General features: G+C 38.5%; 1 protein-coding gene across 1 annotated transcript in view; it reads left to right on the forward strand.

Annotated features, from left to right (window-relative positions):
• Positions 1 to 19,426, forward strand: part of GPR39 (G protein-coupled receptor 39) — a 376,333-nt gene that overhangs the window by 27,777 nt on the left and 329,130 nt on the right. The window contains exon 2 of the mRNA XM_043487524.1: positions 3,954 to 4,021. The gene's annotated coding sequence lies outside the window, so the exon portion shown is untranslated. The remainder of the gene's footprint in view (positions 1 to 3,953; positions 4,022 to 19,426) is intronic.

Genomic DNA, 19,426 nt, shown 5'->3' on the forward strand with positions numbered 1-19,426 from the left:
CCGCTGAGCCCAGGAGATGATCCTGCCATAAAGACTGGCTAATTACTTAAATTGCCTTTCTTAGTGGGAGTGAACCTTCCCAGCACCAGTGACTAAACGTATTTGGTCTGATTGCTGGAGTCCCTGCTGTTAGCTGGGATGAGGAAAGCACATTATTACACAGTTTAAGGGTAATGTCTTTGTTTACATTTTGCAAGGCAAACAGGGTTACTTCCAGTCTTTCAACCCAGAGTCCTACAAAAACCAGGAAGGGAAACACGAGATCCTGCCTCCTTCCCTGTATTGTCCATTCATTATGTTTGGTCCTACTAACCCATAGACCAAAAACGTAATGTCAAACCAACCCACCTACTAGTACACAGCTTTAAAAATTTTGTGAAGCAATTTCAAATTTATAAAAAAGCTGCAGGAAAAAAAAAATGCTGCAGGACTTCCCTGGTGGTCCAGTGGTTAAGCATCTGCCTTCCAATGCAGGGGATATGGGTTCAATCCCTGATAGAGGAGCTGTGATCCCACATACCATGGAGCAACGAAGCCCATGCATCGCAACTAGAGAAAGCCTTCATGCCACCACAAAGACCTAGCAAAGCTAACAACAACAACAAATTTCAAGTATAGTACACTTTTTTTTTTCATTTTTTCCTCTCAATAATTTGAGAATAAGTCACCCACAAGATTCTCCACCATTCCAAATATTTTAGTGACTGCCGAGAAGGGCCTCCTCCCACATAACCACGATATGCACATTAAAACTGGTAAATTAACACTGACATGTTCAGTTCAGTTCAGTTCAGTCGCTCAGTCGTGTCCGACTCTTTGCGACCCCATGAATCACAGCATGCCAGGCCTCCCTGTACATCACCAACTCCCGAAGTTTACTCAAACTCATATCCATCGAGTCGGTGATGCCATCCAGCCATCTCATCCTCTGTCATCCCCTTCTCCTCCTGCCCCCAATCCCTCCCAGCATCAGGGTCTTTTCCAATGAGTCAACTCTTCACATGTGTTACCACCATCCAAATTCAGGTTTTTTCAGTTGTTCCTATAATGTCCTTTATAGCCAAAAGCTGTGGTTAAAGAGGTACACGTTACATTTATCACTGGGTTTCTGAGGACTATGTTGAAAACCTGCACCTCTTTAAGAGCGGAGCAGCTATCAGCCAGGTCTCTCTCCCCTTCCCCTGCCGCCCGCCCCTCTCCCCTCCTCCCAGGAGGGAGGCCACAGGCTAAACACTGGGTGCTTGCTCTGGAGGGGTGAAGATGCAAGAAGAGGACCATGTTGCTGTCCCAGCAAACAAGGTCAGGCTCTGCATGGGAAGTGGGGTCGGGATGAGGTGCCAGAGAATCCTCTTGGGGCAGGGACAACACCCAGCAAATGTCAATGTAGCCCCACGTAAAATTCCCAATCTCCACCGTTTTCTCTTCTCCAAACACTGTAGTTCCCCCTTATCCACAAGAGATAGTTCTAAGACACCTAGTGGATGCTGGAAACCACAGATAGGGCTGAACCCTACACATGCTATGTTTTTTCCTATAGTAACAGGCAGGTAGTGTTTACACCCTCTGTTCGTGGGACGAAAATTCACCTCCAGCTGGGACACCACAGGACTGTAGGAGACTTCATTACGTTACTCAGAACAGCGCCATACTTTAAAACCTCTGGATTGTTTGTTTCTGGAATTTTCTATGTAATGTTGACTGCAGGTAATTGAAACTGCAGAAAGCTTAACCCCAGATGAGGATGGACTCCCGGCTTCTACTGTTGTCTCTCCTTCCCCTGACCCCTCTACTTGGTTCAGCCCCCGCTTTTTATTTTTACAAACTTTCACACCATTTTACTAAGTTCCTCTGTTGCTTTGAAACTTCCTTCCCTAAGAAAACCAGGGAACTCTTAAAAGTTGTCTATGGGAAGGCGAGGAACATAGTTTGCTCTCTATGGCTTTTTAAAATGTAGTCTTTATTTTTTAAAGTTATATTAATGTCTTGCCTACATGCTCAGTCACTCAATCATGTCTGACTCTTTGCGACCCGTGAACTGTAGCACTCTAGGTTCCTCGGTCCATGGGATTCTCCAGGCAAGAATACTGGAGTGGTTTGCCATTTCCTTCTCCAGGGGATCTTCCTGACCCAGGGATCAAATCTGCGTCTTCTGCATTGGCAGGTGGATTCTTTACCACTGAACCACCTGGGAATCCCAATTAATATAAGAATATATATAACAACCAAACTAGACTAAAACCAGACATCCTACCTGTTTATAAGTCTACTTTAAGGAGTGAGTAAAAAAGGCAAAATCTATCATGTTTTCTATCTTTATTTTATTAAAATACTGCAGTCTTGATGGATTTGTTGCCTGTGTTTCTTTGAGAGTTCACCACCACTGGATCTTTCTGGCAGGTGAGTCTCATGAAGACATAGGAAAGATTTCTCTCTCTTTTTTTTAAACTGTGCCAGGCAGCATGTGGTACCTTAGCTCCTTGATCAGGGATGGAACCCGTGCCCTCTGCTTTGGAAGCACAGAGTCTTAACCACTGGACCACCAGAAAAATCCCCTATTTTTTTCTTTTAAATTCCTTCTAACTCTTCCTCCTCAGGCTCCTTGAGGGTGGGTGTTCTATACAAAGTTCTGTCTTGTCCCACTTGCTGTTAACTTTCTTATGATCTCATTCAATCCCATGACTTCAACCCTGTGCATGATTTCCAAATCTACATCCTTAAAACTGACACTTCTAGTTGCCTGTCGAACTCAACCAACCTTCCTATTGATGTTTTATACCCTGAGAACAGCTCAGCCTACCAACTTCTGATATGTTATATTTATCTTTCTGCATCACTTCTTTCTTAAGCATTTAATAAGCATATATTACTTTTTCTTTCTGTCCTAGTACGTTTTAAAAAATTTTAATTCATTGTGAAGTTTTCTTGAGAAACAGTTCACATGCAAAAAATTCAACCAGATATACTGTTCAATTTTTTGCAAATGGAGAGAGTTGTGCAACTGTCCAGTTTTTAGACATTTCCATCAACTCAAAAAGTTCCCTTATATCCATTTGCAGTTATTTCTCACTCTAACCTCAGACTCAGGCAAGCAGTGATCTGCTTTAATTCTATAGATTTGCCTTTTCTAGAAATGTCATGTGAATGGAACCATACAATATGTTGTCTTTTGTGTCTGGCTGTTTCCATTTAGGATAATGACTTTGAGGTTAATCCATGTTGCAGTATTAGTAGATTGTTCTTTTTTTAGTGCTAACTAGCATTTCACTATACAAATAGACCACACTTAGTGTATCTATTTGCCAGTTGATGGACATTTGGGTTATTTCTGGTTTTTGCTTGTTATGAATAATGCCACTTTGAATATTCACATGTAAGTCTTCCTGTAGACATATGCCTGCCTTTGTTCCTTTTCAGTAGATATTTAGAAATACAATTGCTATATTATTTATAAAGTGTATCTTCAACTTTTTAAGAACTTTTCTAACCATTTCCCTAAGTGTACCATTTTAGAATCTTGCCAATACTTGATGGTGTCAGTGTCTTGACTGTAGTTGTTGTCATAAGTGGGTAGTAGTAGTATCTTATTGTGATTTTAATTTGCATTTTCCTGATGAGTAATGATATTGAGCCATTCATATGTTTTCTTAGGTGATACGTCTACTAAAGTCATTTGCATATTTTAAAATTGCCTTCTAATTATTGAACTGTAAGAATTTTTTGCTCGATCTGGATGCAGATCCTTTATCAGATACATGATTTACAAATATTCTTCCCGTGGTTTATCCTTTTGTTTTCTTGTTGATACCTTTTGAAGAGTGAAAGAAAGCTCTACATTTTGTTGAAGTGCAATTTGTCAGCATTTTTTTTTTTTATGAATCATGTTTTGGTTTCAATTCTAAGAGTTTTATGCATAACACAAGACCACAAAAATTTTATCCTGTGCTTTCTTTTAGACATTTTACAATTTGACCTCTACACTGAAGCCTACGATCTGTCTATTAATTCCTGTGTCCCCTGTGAGGTAAGGACTAAACTTATTATTTATAATTGCACATGCCTATGCATTATTTAGCACTGTTTGTTGAGAAAAGCTGTCTCTTCTACAGCAAATTGTCTTGGCATCTTTCTTTTTTTGAGACTAAACTGTAGGGTGATATTTCTGTACTCTTTATTCTGTTTTGTTGATTAATATGTATATCTTTATACCAATGCTATTTGATTAGTACATTTCATAATAAGTTTTGATATGAGGTAATATGAATCTTTTAATTTTGCTTTTCTTATTCAAACTCCTATTGGCATGTCTAGATCCTTATATTTTCATATACAGTTTAGGATCAACTTACTAGTTCCTATAAAAACAGCCCTGGTCTATTTGGATAAGGATTGAATTTGAACATACAAATCAATTTGAGCAGAACTGCCATCTTAAAAATACTGAGTTTTCCAACCTGTGAATATGATATGTGTCTCCATTTATTGAAATCTTTTAAAAGCATTGTTTTGAAGTTCTCAGTGTATGGGTCTTACTCTTGTTTTGTTAGTATTTTGCTAAGTGTTTTATTCTTTCTATGACTGTTACAACTGGAATTTTTTCTTATTTTCATTTGTAGATTGTTGATTGTATTCTTCAATTTTGGTAAACTTACTACTTTTAGTAGGTTTATTGTACATTCTATCAAAATTTTGACATAACATATTTTATGAAGAAGGACAGTTTTACTTTTTCCTTTCCAATCTGGTTGCCTTTTATTTCTTGCTCAAACCTATTCCTAGGTAAAGCCTTCAGTAGCTTTTTAAGTAGAAGTGGTAAGAACAGACATCCTTGTCTTGTTCCTGATCTTAGGGGGAAGACTTCAGTCTTTCACCATTAAGTATAACACAGTAGTAGGATTTTTTAGAAGCTCTTTAACAGGTTTAAGAAGTTCTGGATTCATCTACTTTGTGGAAATTTCTTTTGTTTGCTTGTATTTTAATCGTGAATGGGTGTTGAATTTTGCCAAATGTTTTTCCCATAGCTGCTGAGATGATCATGTGATTTCTTTTGTCCTTCATTCTACTAATCTGATATATAGTATTAATTGAGTTTTAGATGTTAAACCAACCTTATTCTCCTGAGGTAATTCCCACTTGGTCATTGTGTGTAATTAAAATATATGTATTTATGTATTTAGTTTCCTAATCAATTTTCATGAGGGATTTTGGTCTTTAGTTTTCTCTGCTTCTGATATCTTTGTGTTTGATATCTTGATGATAATACTGGACTCATAGAATGAGTCGTGAAGTATTTGTTCTTCATTCATTGCTATAGGTTGAGTGTGTCCCTTCCTCAAATTCATGTGCTGAAGTACCAATCACTGATACTTCAGATTATGACCTGGTTTGGAGATAGGGTCTTCACAGAGGTAATCAGTGAGATTATTAGAAAGAAGGTGTAAGTGTTAGTCCCTCAGTCTTGTCTGACTCTCTGTGATCCCGTGGACTGTAGCCCACCAGACTCCTCAGTCCATGGAATTCTCTAGGCAAGAATACTGGAGATTATTAGGGTGGACCCAATGTAATATGATTGGTGTCCTTATAAGAAGGGGAAATTTGGACAGAGGGAAGACAGATGGTGACTGCAGCTATGAAATTAAAAGACACTTGCTTCTTGAAAGAAAAGTTACGACCAACCTAGAAACAGCATGTTAAAAAACAGAGACATTGCTTTGCCAATAAAGGTCCATCTAGTCAATGCTATGGTTTTTCCAGTCATGCATGGATGTGAGAGTTGGACTGTAAAGAAAGCTGAGCGCCAAAGAATTGATGCTTTTGAACTGTGGTGTTGGAGAAGACTCTTGAGAGTCCTTTGGACTGTATGGAGATCCAACCAGTCCATCCTAAAAGAATATTCACTGGAAGGACTGGTGCTGAAGCTGAAACTCCAATACTTTGGCCACCTGATGTGAAGAACTGACTCATTTGAAAAGACCCTGATGCTGGGAAGGATTGAGGGCAGGAGGAGGAAAGGATGACAGAGGATGAGATGGTTGGATGGTATCACTGTCTCAATGGATGTGAGTTTGAATAAACTCTGGGAGTTGGTGATGGACAGGGAGGCCTGGCGTGCTGCAGTCCATGGGGTTGCAAAGAGTTGGACACAACCGAGCAACTGAACTGAACTGAAGACAGTGTGAAGACATAGGCTGTAAACCAGCCATGTGAAAGCTAAGGAGAGAGGCCAGGAACAGACTCTTCCCCAAGCCTCAAAGGGAATGAGCCCTGCTGAGATCTTGATCTTAGACTTCCAGTCTCCAGACTGTGAAAGAAGATATTTCTGTTGTATAAGCCATTCAGCTTGGGATACTTTGTTATAGCAGCCCTAACAAACTAATATATATATTTTCTGAAAGGGTTTGTGTAGGGTTGGTATTATTTCTTTAAATATGTGATAAAATTTACCAGTAATGGCACCCAAACCTGGGCTTTTCTTGTGGGAAGATTTTAAATTACTAATTCATTTTTTAATTTGTTATTGATCTTTTCATATTTTTAGTTTCTCATTGGGTCAAGCTTGGTAATTTTTGCCTTTCTAGAAGTTTATCCATTTCATTGAAATTGTGTAATTTGCTGGCATTCAGATGTTCATAATCTCTTATAATTCTTTTAATTTCTGTTAATCAGAAGTTATATCCCTCTTTGAGTCTTGATTTTAGTAACATGTATTCTATCTTTTTTCTGTCAGTCTACTGAGAGTTTTATCACTTTTATTCATCTTTTCAAAGAATCAACTTGATTTTGTTTTTTATTTTTATTTATTTCTATTCTGATCTTATTGTTTCCTTCCATGCAATTACTTTAGGTTTGATATGCTCTTCTTTTTACACCTTAGATTATTGATCTTCTAATTTAAGCATATTCAACACTATAAATTTTCTTCTAAGCATTGCATTAGCTGCACTCATACATTTTAGTATGTTTGGTTTTGTTTGAAATGTTTCCTAATTAACCTTGTGATTTCTTCTCTGACTCATTGGTTATTTAGAAATATATTTTTCAAAGTTCTGAAGGTTTCCCAAATTTCTGTTGCTGATTTTCAAGTTAGCTCTATCGTGGTTGAAGAATGTATTTTGCATGACTTTAATCCTTTTAAGTTTCTTGAGATTTTATAATTTAACATATAATTTACCCTGGAAAATGTTCCATGTGGATTGAAACCGTTGTGCAATCTTCTATATTTGTTACTTGGGTACAGTTGGATGATAGTTATTTACACCTTTTGTATCATTATTCATTTTATTTCTAGTTTAGTTGCTGAGAAAAGGGATTTGAAATCTCCAACTATAATTAACAAATTGTTTATTTACGATCTGCCAATGTTTGCTTCATGTATTCAGCACTCCTATTAGGTACCTATATGTTTAGAATTCGTATAGATTCCTGGTGTTTCAGTCCTTTTCTCATTACGTTATGTACCTCTTTATCTCTAGTAGTATTTTTTTGTCTTAAATTCTATTTTTTATGATATTAATGTTGGTATTTGCAATAACTTTGCATAGTATATATGTTTTTCCCATTCCTTTTCTTTCAATCTATTTGTGTCTTTGAATCTAAAGCTCTTGAAGACAATGTGTAGTTGGAACTTGCTTTTTTATTTTATTTTATTTTTTTTAATTTTTTATTAGTTGGAGGCTAATTACTTCACAATATTTCAGTGGGTTTTGTCATACATTGATATGAATCAGCCATAGATTTACACGTATTCCCCATCCCGATTCCCCCTCCCACCTCCCTCTCCACCCGATTCCTCTGGGTCTTCCCAGTGCACCAGCCCCGAGCACTTGTCTCATGCATCCCACCTGGGCTGGGGATCTGTTTCACCATAGATAGTATACATGCTGTTCTTTTGAAATATCCCACCCTCACATTCTCCCACAGAGTTCAATAGTCTGTTCTGTATTTCTGTGTCTCTTTTTCTGTTTTGCATATAGGGTTATCGTTACCATCTTTCTAAATTCCATATATATGTGTTAGTATGCTGTAATGTTCTTTATCTTTCTGGCTTACTTCACTCTGTATAAGGGGCTCCAGTTTCATCCATCTCATTAGGACTGGTTCAAATGAATTCTTTTTAACGGCTGAGTAATATTCCATGGTGTATATGTACCACAGCTTCCTTATCCATTCGTCTGCTGATGGGCATCTAGGTTGCTTCCATGTCCTGGCTATTATAAACAGTGCTGCGATGAACATTGGGGTGCACGTGTCTCTTTCAGATCTGGTTTCCTCAGTGTGTATGCCCAGAAGTGGGATTGCTGGGTCATATGGCAGTTCTATTTCCAGTTTTTTAAGAAATCTCCACACTGTTCTCCATAGCGGCTGTACTAGTTTGCATTCCCACCAACAGTGTAAGAGGGTTCCCTTTTCTCCACACCCTCTCCAGCATTTATTGCTTGTAGACTTTTGGATAGCAGCCATCCTGACTGGCGTGTAATGGGTACCTCATTGTGGTTTTGATTTGCATTTCTCTGATAATGAGTGATGTTGAGCATCTTTTCATGTGTTTGTTAGCCATCTGTATGTCTTCTTTGGAGAATTGTCTGTTTAGTTCTTTGGCCCATTTTTTGATTTGGTCATTTATTTTTCTGGAATTGAGCTTCAGGAGTTGCTTGCATATTTTTGAGATTAATCCTTTGTCTGTTTCTTCATTTGCTATTATTTTCTCCCAATCTGAGGGCTGTCTTTTCACCTTACTTATAGTTTCCTTTGTAGTGCAAAAGCTTTTAAGTTTCATTAGGTCCCATTTGTTTAGTTTTGCTTTTATTTCCAATATTCTGGGAGGTGGGTCATAGAGGATCTTGCTGTGATTTATGTCGGAGAGTGTTTTGCCTATGTTCTCCTCTAGGAGTTTTATAGTTTCTGGTCTTACATTTAGATCTTTAATCCATTTTGAGTTTATTTTTGTGTATGGTGTTAGAAAGTGTTCTAGTTTCATTCTTTTACAAGTGGTTGACCAGTTTTCCCAGCACCACTTGTTAAAGAGGTTGTCTTTTTTCCATTGTATATCCTTGCCTCCTTTGTCAAAGATAAGGTGTCCATAGGTTCGTGGATTTATCTCTGGGCTTTCTATTCTGTTCCATTGATCTATTTTTCTGTCTTTGTGCCAGTACCATACTGTCTTGATGACTGTGGCTTTGTAGTAGAGTCTGAAGTCAGGCAGGTTGATTCCTCCAGTTCCATTCTTCTTCTCAAGATTACTTTGGCTATTCGAGGTTTTTTGTATTTCCATACAATTGTGAAATTATTTGTTCTAGTTCTGTGAAAAATACCATTGGTAGCTTGATAGGGATTGCATTGAATCTATAGATTGCTTTGGGTAGAATAGCCATTTTGACAATATTGATTCTTCCAATCCATGAACACGGTATGTTTCTCCATCTGTTTGTGTCCTCTTTGATTTCTTTCATCAGTGTTTTATAGTTTTCTATGTATAGGTCTTTTGTTTCTTTAGGTAGATATACTCCTAAGTATTTTATTCTTTTTGTTGCAATGGTGAATGTATTGTTTCCTTAATTTCTCTTTCTGTTTTTTCATTGTTAGTATATAGGAATGCAAGGGATTTCTGTGTGTTAATTTTATATCCTGCAACTTTACTATATTCATTGATTAGCTCTAGTAATTTTCTGGTAGAGTCTTTAGGGTTTTCTATGTAGAGGATCATGTCATCTGCAAACAGTGAGAGTTTCACTCCTTCTTTTCCTATCTGGATTCCTTTTACTTCTTTTTCTGCTCTGATTGCTGTGGCCAAAACTTCCAACACTATGTTGAATAGTAGTGGTGAGAGTGGGCACCCTTGTCTTGTTCCTGATTTCAGGGGAAATGCTTTCAATTTTTCACCATTGAGGGTGATGCTTGCTGTGGGTTTGTCATATATAGCTTTTATTATGTTGAGGTATGGAACTTGCTTTTTTAAAGCCATGTTGATGATGATTGGCTTTTGGTTAAAGTGTTTAATTCATGCACACTTAATATAATTTTTGATACACTCAGATTTATATATGCTATTTTTCTTTCTGTTTGTCTATGTATATTTTGTTCTTCTGTTCTTCTTTGGCTGCCTTCTTCTGTGTTAAATATTTTTAGCATGTCATTTTAACTCCTGTGTTTTATTAACTGTTTTTAAAATTAATTTTCTTAGTGGTCTCTAGGTTACAATATATATGTAAATGTATTACAACCTGCTCCAGTTTAATGACCATTTTGGTACAACACAACAACTTGGTTCCAATATAGCTCAATTTCTTTCTCCCTCTTTTCTGCTATTATTGCCAGGTATATTATATCTATATATGATATATATATCCAGCAGTACAGAATTATAATTATTGCTTTATACAATCACTTGTTAAAGGAAATTCAGGGAGAGAGAATAATACCTGTTTATATAGTCTTTTTTGTTTATCCAATACTTATAATTTCCAATGCTCTTCATTTCTTTCTGTGAATTCAAGTTATAATCTGACATCATTTTCTTTTTAGCTTGAAAATCTTCCTTTAGTATTTCTTAGGAGAAAGTTCTGATAGCTATAAATTTTCAGTTTTTGTTTATCTTTGAGTGACTTTATTTTGCCTTTAATTTTGAAAGATAGTTTTGCTAGATATATTAGTTAAGAGTCTTTCTTTCAGCATCTTGAATATGCTATTCTACTGCCTTGTGGCCTCCATCTTTTCTGATGAAAACTCAGCTGATGTACATATTGTTCCTCTATATGTGATAGTCATTTTTCTCCTACTGCACTCAAAATTTTCTCATTGTCTTTGGCTTTCGGCTATTTGACTATAATGTGTGAATCTCTGTGTTTATCTTACTTGGGTTTGTTGGGTTCCTTGAACCCGCCAATCAAAGATTTTCAGCAAGTTTGGGAAGTTTTCAAGAATTATTACTTTAAGTTACTTTTTACCTCTTCTTCTCTCTTCTCTCTTTCAGGACTCAAATTCATATATGTCGGAATTCTTTCTGTTGTCATAAGGGTTTTTATGAGTCTGTTCATTTTCCTTCAGTCTTTCTTCTCTGTGTTGTTCTCAAAGGATAATTTCTATTAACCTATCTTAAAATTTAGGAATTTTTCCTTTTGTCATCTCACATCTACTCTCAAGCTCATTTTTCATTTTGTTAAACTTTTCAACTCTTAATTTTCATTTGGTTCTTTTTATAGTTTATATTTCTCTTTTAAGATTTTCTATTATCAGTTGTTGTTATAATTATATTTTCCTTTAATTCTTTTAACACAATTCTTTTTCCTTTAATTCTTTGTGCATAGTTTTAATACCTGCTTTGATGTCTTTGGTATTTTTAATATCTGAGCACAGTCAGAATTAATTTGTATTGACTGTTTTTATTCCTGACCATGATCACCCTTTTCTATTACTTTGTTTCATAATTTTTGTTGAGATCTGACATCTTAGGTAATACATTCATTTCCCCTCTGAGGTTCCTGATTATTACCCATGAGATTTTCTTTTCTTTCTTTTATTTTTGTACTTTTCCTGTAAATGGTAGTCTGTCTCCTTGTGGAATGTGGCCACTAACGTCTTTTTTTTTTTTTTTTTTTAATTTTTTTGGCCTGACTTCCTTGGGGTCACCTCAGTGTCTGCTTAGCGATCAACCAAAGATTTAGGCAGAAGTTGTGCTCACCTATCTTGAGTCTGTAAATGTTCTATCTCTGCTAATAAATCTGTTTGTGGATTGGAGAGTACATTGAAAGTTAAGCCAGTTGTCAAGTCTGCCTTGCCTTTCACTTTACATCAAGCTCTCTCAAGTCTCCCCTGTTCACATATAGTTCCCTAGTTAAAGATGTGTGGAGCATTTACTTAGCCCTCTTAAAGCTTTCTCATTTCTAGGATCTTCGGATAAACTCTTTGGCTGGTCTGCCACTTGCCCTAAATGAAACTACAACTGCAGACTAGCAAATCTGTAAGTTTTTTCCATTCTGTCTTTCTTTTTTCTTTTTCTTATAGTTCCACTACTTTAGCGAACAATACTACTAGTGAGGAGGCATCCCCAATGGCTCAGCAGGCAAAGAAGTGTGAATGGGAAAGTGAAAGTGTTAGTCCTTCAGTCCCGTCCAACCCTTTGTGATCCTAAGAACTGTAGCCTGCCAGACTCCTCTGTCTATTGAATTCTCCAGGCAAGAATACTGGAGTGGGTAGCCATACCCTTCTTCAGGGGACCTCCCCAGCCCAGGAATCGAGCCCAGGGCTCCTACATTTGAGGCAGATTCTTTACCGTCTGAGCCACCAGGAAGCTCACAGGTAAAGAATCCACCTGCAATTCAGGAGACACCATTTCCATTCCCGGATTGGGAAGATCCCCTGGAGAAGGAAATGGCAGCCCACTCCAGTATTCTTGTTTGAAAAATCCCTTGGACAGAGGAGGCTAGTGGGCTACAGTCTTTGGGGTCTCAAAGAGCTGGAACAATTGAGGACGAAGTATGCCCTACTAGTGAGAGTTCTTACTCTCTGCCCCAAATCAAGTCTGCCCGCCTGCAGCAAGGCTGTAGATTTTCTCACCCAGCATTGCCCTTGTAGTAAAATCTACTGTTACTGCCAAGTGAGCTCAGTAGGGGGATCAGAACTCCTCCAGCAAGAAGCTTCAGATTCCTGCTGTTACTATGTTTGAGTAGGTTTTCATAAATAAACACTTTTCAATTTCTTGGGGGAGAGTCTCTCAACCCTTCCAGGCCACATAGCTAGATGTATCATCTGTAGCATGTTTATAGTTTTATTTTTTTGTTTAAATACTTAATCCTTCTGGAATTTTAATTTTGTTTATAGCTTGAGATAGAGGTCTTAGTTCATTGTTTCCCCCCAGATGAATAGACAATTTTCCAAACAACTTTTGGTGATTAAACCCAGACCCACTCTCATTTGGTTTGTATATAATTTTTGAATGAGATTAATGTTTTTTGAGTTTGTGTATGTTGGTGTAGTTGTGGAAGAAAATGGCATGTAGGTCCTCAAACTGAGTCAACTCAATATGTAAGGATAAAAGAATCTATATATGATAAATGAAAGTAATCTGCAGAAAACTTCCCAGAAATTACTGCTGTTTAGACTAGATTTGGAGCTGTGTCATGTCTGAATGTTGTCCATTTATGACTCTACTGATTTTGCTTTTACACATTGTCTACATCTTTTCCGGCATAAAACTTCAGTCCAACATTTTGATTTGAGCTGTTCTATTATCTGGGTATACTTTTGACAACCATGCAGGGTTCTTAGCATGAGAATCCAGCAGCTCCTTCTCAGCTATCTAGCTATGAGTTATTGGCTTAAGAAGAGGAATGAGATGAGCCTATTCTTTTTTTTTTTTAATTTATTGAAGAGCATGGTTGATTTGCATTGTTGTGTTAATTTGTCTTGTACAGCAAAGCAATTCAGTTATATGCATACATTTTTTTCGCACAGTGCGAAACGATGTGATCCATGGTTTATCACAGGATATTGACTGTAGCTCCCTGTGATATACAGTAGGAACTGTATGATTGTTTATTCATTTTATATATAATAGTTTATATCTGTTAATCTCAAACTCCCAATCCGTCCTCCCCTATCTCCCCATCCCTCTTAGCAATCACAAGTCTGTTCTCTATGTCTGTGAGCCTGTTTCTGTTTTGTAGATAAGTGCATTTGTTCATATTTTAGGTTCCCCATATAAGGATATCATACGGTAGTTGTCTTTTTCTTTCTGACTTACTTCACTTAGTCTGATGATCTCTAGGTCCATCTATGTTGCTACAAATGGCATTCTTTTTAATGGCTGAGGAGTATGGTATTCCATTGTGTGTATATACACCACGTCTTTATCCATTCATCTCTCAGTGGACATTTAAGGTTTTTCCATGTTTTGGATTTTGTAAATAGTGTTGCTCTGAACGTTGGGGTGTATGTATCTTTTCGAGCTATGATTTTTTTCTGGATATATGCCCAGGAGTGGGATTGCAGGATCATACAGTATTTCTGTTTTTAGTTTTCTGAGGAATCTCCATACTGTTTTCCATAATGGCTGTACAAATTTACAATCCCACCAACAGGGTGGGAAGGTGATGGAACCTATTCCTGATGCTCATAGAATCTTCCTTTTGGTCATCAAGTTAAATGTCTCCATGTATATATTAATAGGAAATATTTCAATAGAGCTAGTACTTGGAAATATTTTTTTTTTCTCTTGAGGGGATAGGAGGATGGACTTACACTGGAGGCTTCATTCTTCTTTATTTAGCCATCTTTTAGGACTAATGGTTTCTACTTGATTCCTTGCAAGTTCTTATGGCCATGATCTTGCCTTACAGAGACATCCAGAAGAGACCAAAGGCTGCAAAAGAGTGGGTAGCTTTGGAGACACTTCCAAATAAGTTCCTGTCTCTAATATTTTGAATGAGGTTGGTCTTAGTTGCTGTTGTGAATAAAATTGAGATGTTAGTGCCACTGTATAGTAAGATGGGATGTATCTCTCTTGGCCTAAAACAGTTTCATTCCAAAAATACCATGACAGGGGCTTTCCTGGAGGTCTAGTGGTTCAGAGTCCTGCCAATGCAGGGGACACAGGTTCCATCCCTGGTTGGGGAGGAGCTAACAGGCTGCAGAGCATCTGATCCTGTGCACCGCAACTACTGAAGCTCTTGGGCCCCAGAGCCTGTGCTCTGCAACAAGAGAAGCAATGACAATGAGAAGCCTTCATACTGCAATGAAAAGTAGCCCCTGCTTGCCACAACAAGAGAAAGGCCCTTGTGCAGCAACAAAGATCTAGCACAGTTAAAAATAAATAAAATAAATGTTAAAAAAAGAAATACCAAGACAAAAAAAAAAAAAATTGTCAAAATCAAGTCCCAGTAGAAGACTGCCTAACTGCTTAAGTCTTCCCAGGAGTAACACATATTGTGATGAGATTTGTAAAAATGTTGCTACGTGATGACACAGGCAAATTTCTCAAAATCTTACCAGATTATTACCTTAGACATAATGACATTTTGTAATTATTTAGGCTTAGTCAATATTTGAGTACTGATTCTCATATCACCAGTTCTGATTTTAGACCAAGCTTGTCAAATTCTTACAAATTTTTAAAAAGAGTTATTTGTTTTTGTCCATGCTGGGTCTTCACTGTTCATGTGGGCTTGCTCTAGTTGTGGCAAGCGGGGGCTACTCTGTAGTTGTGGTGCCCGGGCTCTTAATTGAGCGTGTGGGCTTCAGCAGTTGTGGCATGTACGCTCAGTATTTGAGGCTCACGGGCTCTAGAGCATGGGCTCAGTACTTGGGCACGTGGTCTTAGCTGCTCCTCAGCACGTGGGATCTTCAGGCCCAGGGATCGAACCCATGTCCTCTGTATTGGCAGGCAGATTCTTAGCCAGTGGACCACCAGGGAAGCTCTTTGTATTAATACTTATGTAAGGAAAAATCAACTTTTGGCAATGATCTTTCATTAAAGACCCTCCCCTCCTGTGACAATTCTTTGTTCATATTTATAAGGATACGCTTAAGCACCGTGACTCAACGTGAGAATGTGTCCTGGGGTTTGTCTCTTAGGCAGATAAGTCTATCTCCTTGATAATTAGTGACAATGGACCTTCTTTTGTTGTTGTTTAGTTACTCAGTTGTGTTTGACTCTCTTGCGATACCATGTACTGTAGCTGGCCAGGCTCCTCTGTTCATGGGATTTCCCAGGCAAGAATACTGGAGTGGGTTGCCATTTCCTTCTGCAGGGGATCTTCCTGTCCCAGGGATCAAACCTGTGTCTCCTGCATTGATAGGCAGATTCTTTACCACTGAGCCACCAGGGAAGCCTGACAATGACATGAAGCATATCATATATAACATATACTCAGTGAATGATGTTATCAATATTACTGTCATAATCATTGTTACGTGATTATTATTTTGTGATGTCACTAATGTGAATTTGCTTCAAGGGCACAAGCCACCCCTAAATGAAATGGTAGGGTCAGACTTTTGATTTTGTTAGCTCAGGCCCAGGTAGACCCTAACACATGTCACCTCATGTGCCACCACTACACTGGAGTGCTTGGCCCCGACCTGGAAGCCTTGGCCAACTTGGCTCGTTGCGCTGTTATTGGAGTCGAGTACCTAATGCTGAGAGATGTTGTGTGGGATAAAATAGGCCTTTCAGGGGGAGATTTACATCCAGCGCCATGATTTCCTAGCTTTCTGAACTTGGCAATTAGTCTCATCTCTCAGAGAAACAAGTCTCATCTGTAAAACAGGGATGATGGTACCTTGCAGAATCTTTGTTAAAATCTGAGATGATATGTAGGAAGTACTTGGTTTACTGTAAGTGCTACATACTGGCATTATTTAAACACTCTAGTGTTTAGTTTAATGAGCCCTATCTTGGCGGTTTTATGGGAGGATTTAAAGAAAAATGTAATTGTAAAGTATTTGGTACATAATATACCCTTAACAGGGCTTCCTTGGTGGCTCCGCAGTAAAGAATTTGCCTGCAATACAGAAGACACAGGAGATGTGAGTTGGTTCCCTGAGGCAGGAAGATCCCCTGGAGGAGAACATGGCCACACACTCCAGTATTCTTGGAGAATCCCATGGACAGAGGAGACTTGCAGGCTACAGTCCACAGGGTCACAGAGTCAGACAGGACTGAAGCAGCTGAGCATGCACAGACCCTTAACAATAGGTAGACTCTTGTGTAAATTACAAGGAATACGATTATTTAATGGGCTCCTTTAAGCGTAACTCAGTTTGGAGTTAAGGGACTTGTTTTAGTCTTGGCACCTAGTACTCATTAGCTGTGTGCTTTTGAGCAAACCATTCTGGGCCTCAGTTTCCTCACTCAAAAATGAGATACTTGGTAAGTAAGAAAGTAAAATGTCCCTTTTTATACTAAAAAGGATATTTTCTAATGCCTTATAAGGAAGGAGCTTTGGGATCCTGGGGAACGTTCCAGAAGCCTAGCTAACACTAACACGTTAGGGTCATTAACTTTGCCAGATGAGTGAATTTGTTACAAATGAAAGTGGAAGCAAAATGGTTTATGCTCAGCCAGGTTAATTCACTGAGATATATTTTCTGTTCTCCTGAGTCCTGGAAAAAGTTGCACTGGGCTCTTCTGAGCTCCTCCAAAAGAGATTTTTAATGGAATATTACATGTTTTGCTTCCTTCTCACATCAAAACATTCAGCATACTTTAAATTTAGAAGCAGCCTTTCTTCCTGGTGTTAAGAATGCAGTGAACACATCACCTCAACCTTCCTTCTATCTATGAAAGAGCAGTCTGGACCCACCTACTGTTTTCATTTAAAAAAATATTATGGAAAACACCTTTTTGCTGGTCAGAAGATCAAGTTTACCTTGAAAGAATCTTTCCTTTTAATTAAAAAGCTGATAATGACATGCTCTTCAAAGCATTTCTTTGAATTAAATACCAGTTGAAATGAGTTGGTGGTGAATGAGAAAGCTTTTCAGTTTGGGGAATTTTGAAATAAATGCTATTAATGGATTATTTAGATGCCTTAGCTGACAGACATTTTTTATGATTCACTTATTTGTTTTGGTATACTCAGTGCCTGGCACGTAGTAGCTCTTGAAATGTTTGTTGATCAAATAAAGAAATAAAATATCTTCTCATGGTCTCCAATGAGAATAGCATAAACTGTCCTGAATGCGTTAATGGTAGATTCTGTTTTTGATACAAATTAACTAGGCAGAGCACCTGGGCTTTGGGAAATTGGGTATGGGGGTAGTTAGGTTGGGATGACACTGGCTCGACCTCTGCGTAGGCCTCTTCCTTCAGAAGGAGAACAGGATGGGATAGCATGGAGGAGAGCTTATCAACCCATTGTTGTGGAATTTAGCATGAAGTCTTCAGTCCAAATAAGGCCTGTTGGTCACTTCTCTCAGTGGTTTGGTACTAGGTGGTTACGTTTGGTATTAGGTTTGGTTATGGGAGCTGTGTGGGATTGGCTGAACTATTGCAAAGAAGTGGAAGTCACAAAAGGGAAAAATATGAGACTGAAAATGCTTCTATATGTGGGATGGAGCAAGTGAATGATCCTCGACCTCTCATTTGGAACTTGATGCTGCTCTTTCTACTGGTCACTTTTCCTCTTGAAGATGCCCCTATGTTACTGAGTCCAAGCGCGTATTGCTCGCCACATAACAAGCCAGTAAATCAAAAGACAAGGTGAGGTGTTGGGGCAAGGAAGAGCAACTTTCTTCAGAAAGCCCACAGACCAACAAGATGGTGGACTAGTGTCCTAAAGAACCATCTTACTCGTGTTAAAATTCAGGCTTCTTTTATACTAAAAAGGGAGGGGGTGTGTCTGGTGTTTGCAGATTTCTTGGTCCCTGAATCTTCTGTTCTTACGGCTGCCCACCTAAGTCCAGTCACAATGATTCTGTAAACCTCCAAATGAGACAGATGTTAGTCTCTGCTCTGCAACTTTTTGCCTCTATATGAATAGAACAGTGTTATACCTTTAATGGTCAGAGCCGTGAGTATGGACTGTCTTGCGTATTTCATGCTATAGGCCACATCTCTTTAACAAGAGATGCAGAACGAGCATGACTAAGCACAGGCAATAGAGAACAAGGGTTATAGCCGAAGAACAGATCCAATATGGAGTCAGGTTTGTTTTCCTGTTGGAGAAGACTCTTGAGAGCCCTTTGGACTGCAAGGAGATCCAACCAGTCCATTCTAAAGGAGATCAGTCCTGGATGTTCATTGGAAGGACTGATGCTGAAGCTGAAACTCCAATACTTTGGCCACCTGATGGGAAGAGTTGACTCATTGGAAAAGAATCTGATGCTGGGAAAGATTGAGGGCAGGAGGAGAAGGGGATGACAGAGGATGAGATGGTTGGATGGCATCACTGACTCAATGGACATGAGTTTGGGTAAACTCCGGGAGTTGGTGATGGACAGGGAGGCCTGGTGTGCTGCGGTTCATGGGGTTGCAAAGAGTTGGACACAACTGAGCAACTGAACTGACTGACTTGTTTTTCTGTTATACCTTCTGTTCTAGAAGATCAAGAATGTCACTTTATCCTTAGCAGTGAGTATTGCTCTTGGTAGCACAAGGGAACCAGGGTCTGGATGGTATGAAGTAGAAGGAAGAGTATTAAACTAGAAGTCATAGCTCAGCTGGGAAGCTGTGTGGCTTTGGGGAAATTGTTTAACCTCTCTGGATCTCTGTGACAACAGAGATTGTTGTCTGTAAGGAGATTGTCTCTGTAAGGAGAGCATTTTGAGTAGGTGATCTTTTTTATTCATCAACATATACTCTTCTGGGTGCCAGGCACTAGGCCAGCATGGGATCCCAAGTTGAGTCAAACACATTCCTGGCTCTCATTCTTGCTGCTAAGGGTGGTAAGTAGAGTTGATAAAAAATACCAACAGGTAAAGAGAAGGAAATGAC

This window comes from Cervus canadensis, chromosome 15 (genome assembly GCF_019320065.1).
Source record: "Cervus canadensis isolate Bull #8, Minnesota chromosome 15, ASM1932006v1, whole genome shotgun sequence".
NCBI classification, from domain to species: Eukaryota; Metazoa; Chordata; class Mammalia; order Artiodactyla; family Cervidae; genus Cervus; species Cervus canadensis.